Consider the following 13,133-nt stretch of genomic DNA (forward strand, 5'->3'; position numbering starts at 1 on the left):
TTTATATTAAGAAAAAGCGTGAAGAACCTGATCTCAAATCTTTTACAAATGAAACAAATAATCAATAAATGATCATGTTGTTTTAGGACAGAACTTTAATTATTAGAAATTTGGTTTCTTAAAGAGTATTGGATATAACATATTCTGGGAATTTTCTGTTTGATGTTGAAATGTATTCTTGAAAATGTATCAGCTAATAATATAGAAAAAAAAAAACAAATTCATACCAGAATGTCATGTGAAACCAAAAGATAAATTCACATTCAAGTATTATCATATCACACTCACATGTTCAAAACATATTTTACATCAATCTAAGATTCTACAACTAAATAACATGCATTTTTGCGCTAATTTTGCGTATATATAAAACATCCATATATTTGCATACTTATGATTAATTAATATATAGCATGCAGATTTTGTACGCAAGTGTTCAATCATAATCAAAGTGCAATATTAGTATGCAAATTGCGTTCGGGATTGTTTTTCTTAATATTATGCACTTGATCATTTATGCAGTCAGCCACATCTGGTGTTGAGTTGATAGACAAATAAGTTGATATTCGCTATAGATAATCCTAATTGACAACGTAAATCAAAACCAATCACCAATTCAAACATTGCGCGAATGGCGAAACGTACACATGTCCTTATTTGAAGTCAATTATTTGTTGATGAAGTTAAGCCTGTTTTCATCAATAACCAGAGGACAGAGGAACAGTTGATTTAAATTAAATTGCACTGTACCTTGTTCGCAATATGCATATAATTGAAGCTTACAATTCACCAAAGAAATTGACTTGGAACCATCTGTATTTACTCATTTTTTACCAATTAAATTGCCATGCTGCTTAGTCAGTGTCAATATTTAGGGTGGATCGTTAAATTTTTGAAGCTGTGTTTTATTGGGTTTTCAGTTTCTTTTTTTTAATTGATGGATACTTTTGAATGTTGAAATAATATTAACCGAATTTGCCATCACTGATAAAAGAAAATTCTAGAGAACAAAATCTAAACTTCGGAATATAACTCAAGGTGATGTTTTTCATTGATATTGTTTTTGTATTTAATTTTTTTCTTTAAAAGTAGTATTTTTGTGCCAATCTGCAATATTTAGTATACAACTAGTTATCTGTAAAGTATTCCAGTTATAAATTAGTCTTATTACATAGGATGCAATTCATTGAATATAGTTTGTTAGATTTAAATTACTATGCTACGTGCAAACTAACCACATAATTTTAAATATTAAATTGATCTAATAAAGTTAGGATAAATTAAATATAACCTAATATGGAAAATTTCATCTCCGTTAAGACAAATAAACCTTTCTATTTTTGGAGTCAAATTTGCGATTCCTTCCGTCTACCACAGAAGTTCAGGCTGTGCATACGTACATATAAAATGAGCTTTGAATTTAAATTAACAAAGTTGTGTATAATAAAACTTGTTTTGCGAGATATCTATTGCAAATGATAGAATTAATGATAGAATTGTATTATATGCATTATAAAATTAATATTATTATTTTTTATTTTACCAAAGATAGCAGATCATAATTTTCGCATAATGATATACAAATTTCTATATTAATATTTTATAAGACATTCGGAATGGAAATGAAATCAAATTGAGATAAATAATTTTTTCATTAATTTAATTGCAATTTGAGTTTTTTTAATGTAAAATGCTGTTGGTTAGATAATTATCATAATATGAAGTTTAGAATAGTTTTTTTTTTTCATTCTCAGTATTCTAAAATAAATATTTATTAACGCATGTTACTTTTATAAGAGTAATAATTTGGTTTCGAACCTTGTTCGACTAAAATTTTATTTATATTTGCAATTGATTACTTACTGAAATATTTTAAATATATTCGATTTTAAACATAATATATATATATATATATATGGCGTTGATTGTCCATAATTTACCTCTTGGTATTTAACAGGTATTCGACTGCCGGTATGTCACGACTACAAGTGGAATGTTTGAAGCTTTGTGCAACCATATCAAATATAGCACTAATAAAGGAAATATCAGGTAACAATGAAGTATATATATATATATATATATATATATATATATACGAGTATATATATAATATCAGTTATCTTGTAATAATTTTATTATCTAACATTGTATGATCTCTGATGTGCAGAATTTAATTTTCTGATTATTCTGACTACTGAAGCACATTGCCAATTTATGCAGAGTGGTAAACAGTATATTGTATATATGGTTCATTTAACAATTCCTGGTAGTAATCATGCCACTAATATAGTGGAGGTAATTTTGTGAACCCTTCGACATACCCTGTTTTCAGATCACGATAGCATATGTTGCTTGTTTGCACGATGTTGCAAAGTTTATCGAGATATGCTCAATATATAATATCAGTTATCTTGTAATAATTTTATTATTTAACATTGTATGATCTCTGATGTGCAGAATTTAATTTTCTGATTATTCTGACTACTGAAGCACATTGCCAAATTTATGCAGAGTGGTAAACAGTATATTGTATATATGGTTCATTTAACAATTCCTGGTAGTAATCATGCCACTAATATAGTGGAGGTAATTTTGTGAACCCTTCGACATACCCTGTTTTCAGATCACGATAGCATATGTTGCTTGTTTGCACGATGTTGCAAAGTTTATCGAGATATGCTCAATATATAATATCAGTTATCTTGTAATAATTTTATTATTTAACATTGTATGATCTCTGATGTGCAGAATTTAATTTTCTGATTATTCTGACTACTGAAGCACATTGCCAAATTTATGCAGAGTGGTAAACAGTATATTGTATATATGGTTCATTTAACAATTCCTGGTAGTAATCATGCCACTAATATAGTGGAGGTAATTTTGTGAACCCTTCGACATACCCTGTTTTCAGATCACGATAGCATATGTTGCTTGTTTGCACGATGTTGCAAAGTTTATCGAGATATGCTCAATATATAATATCAGTTATCTTGTAATAATTTTATTATTTAACATTGTATGATCTCTGATGTGCAGAATTTAATTTTCTGATTATTCTGACTACTGAAGCAACATTGCCAAATTTATGCAGAGTGGTAAACAGTATATTGTATATATGGTTCATTTAACAATTCCTGGTAGTAATCATGCCACTAATATAGTGGAGGTAATTTTGTGAACCCTTCGACATACCCTGTTTTCAGATCACGATAGCATATGTTGCTTGTTTGCACGATGTTGCAAAGTTTATCGAGATATGCTCAATATATAATATCAGTTATCTTGTAATAATTTTATTATTTAACATTGTATGATCTCTGATGTGCAGAATTTAATTTTCTGATTATTCTGACTACTGAAGCACATTGCCAAATTTATGCAGAGTGGTAAACAGTATATTGTATATATGGTTCATTTAACAATTCCTGGTAGTAATCATGCCACTAATATAGTGGAGGTAATTTTGTGAACCCTTCGACATACCCTGTTTTCAGATCACGATAGCATATGTTGCTTGTTTGCACGATGTTGCAAAGTTTATCGAGATATGCTCAATATATAATATCAGTTATCTTGTAATAATTTTATTATTTAACATTGTATGATCTCTGATGTGCAGAATTTAATTTTCTGATTATTCTGACTACTGAAGCACATTGCCAAATTTATGCAGAGTGGTAAACAGTATATTGTATATATGGTTCATTTAACAATTCCTGGTAGTAATCATGCCACTAATATAGTGGAGGTAATTTTGTGAACCCTTCGACATACCCTGTTTTCAGATCACGATAGCATATGTTGCTTGTTTGCACGATGTTGCAAAGTTTATCGAGATATGCTCAATTAATGCGCGTCATGTGGGGCGTAGAAGTGATTTTCAATTAAGACTAAGATAGTTTACTCATTTAGTTATAAACTATATGAGAAGTGATAGATTTTGTAATTCTATGTGAGTGAAAAATCGCTTTAGGTGATTTTAATATAAATCATTTAAACGTAGGTACTTGCAAAAAAGTTAACATGGCAGCTTTTGATTAAAGTAGTATTTCAATATAATCTATCTTTATATAAAGTTAAGAAAATTTATATTGACTTATTTTGTATTGTCATAATATTTTCTTTAAATTTTATTTCATGAACTTATTAACTTCATGAATCCTTTTCTTCGACTCAAGTAATCCTTTCGCACCAATTTTGGTAATGGAATGTATATGTATTGGTGTGTGTATGTAAGTCAAAACTTGATCTTTTGTCAAAGATTTCTCAAAAACGGCTTACCAATTTCAAATTTCAAATTCCATTTGTTGAAACTTGATAAAGACGCACTTTGATTAGATTTGCGAGACGATCGGTCGAGCAGTTTTTTTTTCATAATTAGCAGATAAGTGCAAAATAAATCATAAGTTTTAAATAAATGATCGTGTTAAGTGCGGCTTTATGATTGATCTTGTGCAAGTAAATTAATATAATATAAATCTGTTCGATCACAGATTTTTTTAAACGTAAAAATCAGTTTATTAGCAAGCCTTCATTCTCATTTTTGATTCAAATGTTTTTTGTATCAAAAATTTAACAAAGGCCTATTTTATTCCATTTTTTTTATGTCAAGTACGATCATGAAGAGTTTTCGATAATAAAATATAACATGCTCTTATAGAACTAGTTTAATTTATACCTATTAATTTTACTTTTGAAAACGATTTTATAATTATATTAACAGTTAATTTAATGTAACGTTATTATTTTATAGTACAATATTTAATAATTGTTGATATTAAATATTTTAGACTAATAATTGAAGATATACGGGCTATTAACAGAATTAATTCTACAATTTGGTACGCCTAAAATATATTATAAACGAAATAATTTACATAATTTATATTTATTAGGATATAATTAATTTTTTGCTATGTAATGTAGTCAATGCTTAAATGTGAATTGTTTTTAACAAGGTAAGATACATTTTAATATTGTAAAAAACATTTTAATATTATAACAATGGTTTTGCGAAACTATTGTTTTTGGTAGATATTTCCTCGCCTTACTCAGCAAAAAGTTTTATATTTATTCACTTATTCACTTATGCAACTGTATTTAAGAAAAGTGGAACTTTTAGCATACTTTAACTAAGCATGGCAATTGGAATATTGCATGCATGTGAACAGATTCTAAAATCTTTTTCGGTACATTATTCATAGCAATATGGCTTATTCAAATACTTTGCACGTGCAGCGCAAAAGTAAAACGGTTTGTGAAAAATTTTGTGGGTGATATTCATTTCAAAGTTGAAATATGCAATGTGTGACTAAGTATATAAACATTTTTTAGTTTTATTATATTTTTTATTTATTTAATTATTTATTATTTATTATATACATTAAGTTTATATTAATTGTTTTTTACTAGTTCCCTACAATTAAATACTTCTAGAAACTAAAATAGCAAAAAACGTTTCATAAGGCTTATAATTTTGCAAAATATTATGACCGGAATTTATTTTGAAGATTATTTAAGAGAGAACAAATAAATAAGTTTAATGCATTCTGCATTCATTCACCAAAATTATCATTAAAAAAGCAGGAGTGTGATTAAAATTGCACTATTTTATTCATTGATTTTACTTTTTGCATACTTTCCAAAAATTGCACGTTTCAATTCGAATTTGATTGTTATTTTCAAAGGGTTTCGGATAATTAGACATTTTGATAGATGACATGATTTGAATACATTGAAAATAAATTAATTGCTTGAGAAAATCGATCCAGTTATACATCGTTCTTTATACATTTCTCATTTTGTTTGAAAAAAAAATGAACAAATTTCTTTTCACGTACTCAACAAATCTCTAAATGTAATATTTTTATCTTTATTTTTTATTTGAGTAAGTATAAATTCCAGTATTCATTTTCTATTTTAAACCCTTATTTACTTGTATGTATTTTTGAATTTATTGGTAATTTTTTTGAATATCTTATAGTTTGTTTAGCTTATTCTTAATAGGGGAAACTTAAAGAGTGCATTTAAAAAATCAAAAGTAAGATTTATGTTGGGTTAATTTTAATCTGCTATTTTTCAACCTACTTTTGAGCCGGACGTTTGAGACGCTCGCTTTTTTCTTATATGATTTGATTTTATGACTAATCAATCTATTGTATTTAGGAACATTATTTCAGTATTTTCACATAGAAAAAAGCATAAGTTATCATACTCCTCTACTATTATTTTAAATCTTAATCACATTTTAACACTTTTCTCCAAATTCCCTAAAGTGAACCTGCTCAATACCCATTGGTCAATGTTTCTGGCATCGTTTGAGTCGATGAATCTCACAAAAATGTGGCAGATTTTTACACACATACAAATTTTATCAAATTGTTAGTAAGTTGATATTTAAACAAAACAAAATATTTTACATTGTTTGCGATTTATATTATACTAAGTAAAATGATCGGTAATTATGAAATTATTTATATGTAACATACCTACATAGAAACATAACAAATATAAGTACTTCCTTTGTTTGTACCTAATCAAGAAAAAAGAGTAAGTATATTAATTATCCAAGAAAAATCTCCAACAGCACATATAGCCAAGTCCAGCATGTAATTGCTTCAATAAAACCGAGAACGCCTGTTAAGAGTGCTCCGACAGAATTCCCTCGGCAAACATTAAACAGCTTCCGAACGACTCGGAATTCTGTGTAAAAACATTATATGCAGCTTGATATCTAACAAAAGAATCACCAATGGGATTTGTAATGCACCTGGCCTTTATGCTATTATGAATTTTTCCATACGTACATACTACTATTCCAAATCCAGTAAAATTCAGAATAATCTTTTCTGTTGCTACCTTTAGAAATATTTCAAAGACTATTTCAATCAATCTTTAAAATCACGTTCTCGAAGATATTATCGAACTTTTACGACCGAATCGTTTATATCAGACTCTTGGGAGCAACTGAAGCTATAATAAAATCGTGTAAACATTGTTTTCTCTATTATTTTCTGAGCGCTATAATACGTGAAGATGGTATATAAAGGATTATTGGAGTTTTTTATAACACAGGTTTGCAGTTTCAATCATTCTTATTTCATTTTTTACATCGTAAAGTTTTTTTTTATAATGGGCAATAGCCATATATTCCCATAATGATACAAAACTTTCTGGAGGAACAATTGTTTTTAATATTATTTAGATAGCCTAAAACGTTTAAAAAAAATTAATTATAATTTCTAATATTAGAACAACTGCGGCATGATTGTTGTGAAACAGAAATTCTTAATTACTCTTAGTTTAAAATATTGTAGAAAAGCGTGGGTACGGTTGTGACACTTTTTTTGATCAGCCATAATTTTGTTAACCAGTTAGCTGGTCAAACAACTAATCAAAAATCATTTAAATAGCAATTTGAACATTTGTCTACGTGGAAATACTGAAACACTCTCTTTAAATACGATGTATTAGCCATCAAATGAAATCATACAGAAAAAAAGCTTATGACACCATCGTCCACATCTGAGAGATGGTTGGGGTCAGTAGTGACAGCCATAAAATAGTTTAAAACAATATGTATAAATACCAAAATGGTTTATAACAACTTTTGTTAACGATAATAATAATAATATGTGACAAAACACAACATTAACATTTAAACAAAGCTTATGAATAAAATATAACATATATAACAAACATATTTTTCTAAACAAAGTTAAGAAGAATTTTTTGAAAATCTTTTTCTTTTTTTACATCGAATTTTCCTTTTCTTTTCTCTTTCGAATTTTGTCTTGTTAATTAAGTTAGATTTTTTATCTGTTTAATCTTCACCCCAAATCGGGCAAGAAATACATGTCACAACCGTACTAATACTAAATTATTTAAGTAAAAACTAATTGTTGGTATATAACTACTAATGTTCATCTTGAAGCAGAATAACAAACAAAAAATCTATCTACCAAAATTTGGCTTTTTTGATGATTTTTTAAAGATAGCAGCGCCAATTTCATATCTATTTTATGAAATTCGATAAAGACTTACGTTGTTCAATTTTGCGAGCTGATCGGCCAAGCCGTTTCCTTTTAATTGGCAAATAAATGAGTTTTATGTTTTAACAAAATATACTGATCTGATATGAAAACGCTATCATACCGCAGTTTTTATACAAACTAAATAATATTATGATAAATATGTTAGTATTACCGATAACAAAGAAGATAAATGAGTTTCATATTGCTCTCGGCATTTTATTCTTGCAAAGCTATTATATATCCAATTTAATTACGAGTAATAATATTTTAAAATTACTTAATTATATTTGCACTAATTACGAGGCATGACAAAAAATTATTTTTTATTAATAATGACATGCTTCTCCAAATAAATAATCAATCAAATCTAATACTTACAACATTTGTATATGAGTAAATACTAGAATACTGTCCTAAAATATGATGGATTAGTCATAAAATCAAATTATAATAGAAAAGGGCGAGTGTCACAACCGTCCATACTCGAGGAATGGTTGTGGCAAACATAAAGATGGGTAAAAAAACAAAAGCTAATAAACACCAAAAAGTTCATACCGATTATTATACATTTTGCTTATAAATAAATAAAGTTTTACTAACTTTTAGATACCACGTACCAATTTTTTAACTCCCTGTAGCGTAAGTTATAGTAATGGGCCAAAAATCAAAAATATTTTTTTTTGCATATCTTCACGTTTTAGAGGTTTCTCAACATTTTGGCATACCTTAGAAAAAATGAATGTATGTGTGTGTGTATGTTCTATGTGCAGATACAATTTTTCGCCGACGATTTTGAGAATAGGGGTCAACAAATTTGGATGATTCAAAAAACATTCGATTACTATTAATAAGGAGGCGTGCTGATTAGTTTTTGGCATGGACAGGTTCAGCCGTTACGAAGATACGAAGCAAAAAATGCCAAAAATGGTAATTAAATTTTTGAGAGAACCGAGCGTCCGATTTGAATGATTCAAAAAACGTATTATTTGTATTGATGAAACGAAGAACTGGTAACATTTTTGGTAAGGTAGGTCTAACGGTTTTGATAATCCAATAAAAAGAGTGGACAACATTTGGCGGACAAAAATGATCATTAGGCATATTCACATCAAATTATCAATTTTTTTTTTCAAATAATTGTTTTAATAATAAGAACAAATTTTGCTTACTTTTCCAGGCGTTCCGTATTAATGTTTATCCGTTACACTGCGGCGCTCAAGCGCTTCGATATTTCTGCGTAGAAACGTATCGCAATTTTACTTTGAAAAAAATTTCCATTTTTCAAAGTTCTAAAAAAAATTGAATCTTTTTTAAAAATTTAAATTTTTTGTGCACGATTAAGGCACGATGCCATAAAACACTAGTTAGATTTATATTATATATAAGAAAAATGTGCAAATTATCATAATTGGCTTATGTGATTAGCTTGTTATCCTTCAATATCATAATGTTTTCTTGATATAATTTGATGAGCCCTATCTTGATTCCAGATCAGCGATTACAATATTTCCGCAGCGCAACGGGGCGCAGCGAGACTTCCGCATATGGAACGCGCAACTAATCAGCTATGCAGCTTATCGAGGCCCTGGAGACACCATCTTAGGTATAGACTTAATAATGTTGTAATTATGAAAATAAATTAATTTGTAGAATATAATTACGTCTTAAATTCATTCTTCAGGAGATCCTATGAATTTGGAGTTTACGGAGCTGTGCACCAGATTGGGATGGCGAGGACATGGTACTCGATGGGATATTTTGCCCTTAGTTCTGAGTGCTGGTGGACATGATCCTGATTATTTTGATATTCCTGAGGAATTGATATTACAAGTTCCGTTAACGCATCCCAGGTGAGACTACTACTTTTATTTTATTTTGTTGGGTTAATAATTGGAATTAAATGAAATTATACGGATTTTAATAGATGAATGAACTTACGTACAAGAGTTGATTTTAATTGAGCTTTATTTACACCCAGGGTAAAATATGCTAATACGTTACTAGTTAATGACACATACCTAAGAGACGTCTGAATTTATTAAAAAAAAACAATTCTTTTTGGCATTTTCAAACTTTAACAAAAACTATTTTTATTAACTTCTAATAATAATACACAGGTCCGCAAAATAAAAAATGTGGTGTATTGGAAGTTTGGCAAATGTTTTTAATGTAGTTTTTACCGCTGAACGCGAATCTAAATCAAAATTGGGGGTCAAATGACAAAAAATTGAAAAAAGATTAAAAAACGATAAAATCCGATCTAGTAATTCTTCTGCATGATATTCAAAATCTTATAATTTTTGTCGTTTTCTGACCATTTCTATGTAAATGATTATTAAGTATTCATTTAAATGATTTATTTTTTTTTTAGAATACAGCAATTTTCCAGGGGTCATAGGGAAAAAATAATGTTTGCAATTGCTGGTGATTAAATAAAAATTTAATAGATCATTTAATTGAAACTCAATAATCATTTGAGATAAAAAGATCTAGTTTGAATATTATGCAAAAGATTTACTAGATCGTAGATTTTGTAGTTTTTCTATTTTCTTAATTTTTTGCCACTTCACCTCCAATTTTGACGCAGATTTGTATCGCCCAATACAGACAACTTTTTTTATTTTGTTATTTTTTTGTTATTAATCATAATATTTCGTTTAGCATTTTCAGTAATAATAAATGCTGTTTTATTATATTAAAGTATTTCAATCCATTTTATATTACGAACAAGATACTATACTTCACCTTCAACATGTAAAAATCAATGTATGTATTTAAGACAAATAAAGCAAATTTTCAATTTAAAAAAAAAAAAAATACTTCACCTATGATTTATTTAAACTAACGATTAAATTTTTTAAAATTTCAGTAAATCACAAATATCTTAACGACCTTATTAATTACTATGTATTTATTAGAATTTCCTTTGTTTCGAAGCAAAAAAAAAATGTGACAGACATATAAAATTAGATATGAGCAGATACAGTTTGACTTTAAAATAATTCTAAAGAGCATTTAGCAAAGAGCTAAATTATTAAATTAAATAAATTAGATTTATTACATTATATTGTCAGTGTTTTGCGTTTACTAGTTTTTGTTTAATCTGCGATTCTAAGATATATGAGCAACTGAATTATTAATTATAATTTTACTATTTGCAGAATTTTATAGTTATATTCGTTATTCCAAAATCATTCCTTATTGTAGACACTTGTAATAAAAACTTTTCAGTTTGTGAATAGTTACAATGCTATTTTTACAATCTGCATTGAGTTTAAAAAATGTGTTTTGTCTGAAAATAAACTACGCTTTCTGAAATAAGCTGAAATGATACATTATGTTGTTCTCAGTTTTATGTAGTCCAATTTTTATCTTCATTACTGCTATATGCATTTTTCCGTGCCAAGAATTTAAATTAAATTAAAAGTCAGACGAAGTAGACTTTTCAGAAGTAGTTTTGTGCTTATTCAGAAAATTACTTCCGAGAGAAGTTTGTTAATATGTCCCCCAGGCGTCAGGTTTCCACAAACACTACGGTAACAAATGCTGAAGGAAAAGAAATATTTACAGAACCACTGTGGTGCATTTTTATGGCGCTCTATTAAAGTAAATGTTTACTTTATCTTTTATTTTATGGACATCATGCAAGTATGTACTGATGTTAGTTCAGTAAGAGGTATCATTTTAAAATCGTAAGTGCTACTTTTGCATTTTACAGCCTTAAATTTACTGTTACAATTAGTTAAGTATCAAGTTATTATTAGTAACTTGTAAATTTTCACACACACACACACATATATATATATATATATATATATATATATATATAATATGAGTTATTTTGATTCGGGCAGTAACACCAAGTAAAAAAACTGAAGTAGTTTTGAAATACTTTATTAGCCAGTCTCTCCTACAAAATTGAATAAATAGCCATACTTGTAACTATGTAAGATCTTAGAGCAACTCGGTGTACTGGTAAATCGCTTACATCAATATATTAACTTCCCGAAGGAGAAGTTTATTTTTTCATCAAAAAATCCGATTCGCTAATGTTATGTTTTCTCGACGTTTCAAGCCATTCTTAATCGAATGAGACCAAATTTGGAAAAGTATGTTTGTGTTTGTGTATGTGTGTGTGTGTGTGTGTGAATAGATTTGTTGCCGTAAATCGACGTTTTCTCCAAAACGGCTGGACCGATTTAAGAATTTAAAAGCCATTTGATGTTTTCGCTGAGGACTATCGTTGTCAGTTTTGTGCGACGATCTGCCAAGCCATTTTCTTTATAATTTGAAAAAAAGTGTTAAACTTTTTGTCCACATTTAAGCTCATCCTACCGAACCGATTTTAAAAACTCAAAAACTGTTCGAAAGATATTAGTTGGGAATGATACTGATTAGTTTTAGGTAAAAATCTACCGAGCCGTTTCCTTGTAATTAACTGTTGAAAAAAGATTTAATCCGATTTTTATGAAACTTTCTTTGCGATGTATATCATGGTCTTATAGAACTTACTGAAATATTACGGCCTTACGACAAATAGTTTGATTTTAAAAATTCATCTTTCAAGATTTGTTAAAATTAAAATTATACTATTTACTTGGTATAATGATAGAGTACTTGGTCTTGAACATAATAAACCATTAAAGTCCTGAAACTGGTTCAATTATATAAAATTTGCTTTTAGAAATACTCCGAGTCAAAGTGTTCGTTCGTTTCAATTATGTGTAATAAATCCACTCGGAATACTTTTATAACTCATAAATTAATTTATTTTTTATTAATTAAGTCGATTATTTAAACATATCGGGAAGTTCATGTAACTTGCCTCAAGGCTAATACCAAACCAACTAGTTAATTTTTTTATTCATTAAGTCGATAACATATATCAAAAAGTCGTTGTCACTTGTATTGAGAGAAAATGTCTCTCATTGATTTTAATTATGCCTAATATGCAATTATTAGAGTGGATGTAAATTCTATGTTTACTTTGTTAACAAATTATCTTGGCGCCCTTATCGTATTATTTGTAACCACATAAACCAAGCCCGCATATTAGCAATAAATCTCACATTGAGTCTTACATTGTGTTCTAGATAT

Source organism: Ctenocephalides felis, unplaced genomic scaffold (assembly GCF_003426905.1).
Source record: "Ctenocephalides felis isolate EL2017-DRISC unplaced genomic scaffold, ASM342690v1 CF-g0.4_SCAFFOLD_02569, whole genome shotgun sequence".
In the NCBI taxonomy this organism is placed as follows: Eukaryota; Metazoa; Arthropoda; class Insecta; order Siphonaptera; family Pulicidae; genus Ctenocephalides; species Ctenocephalides felis.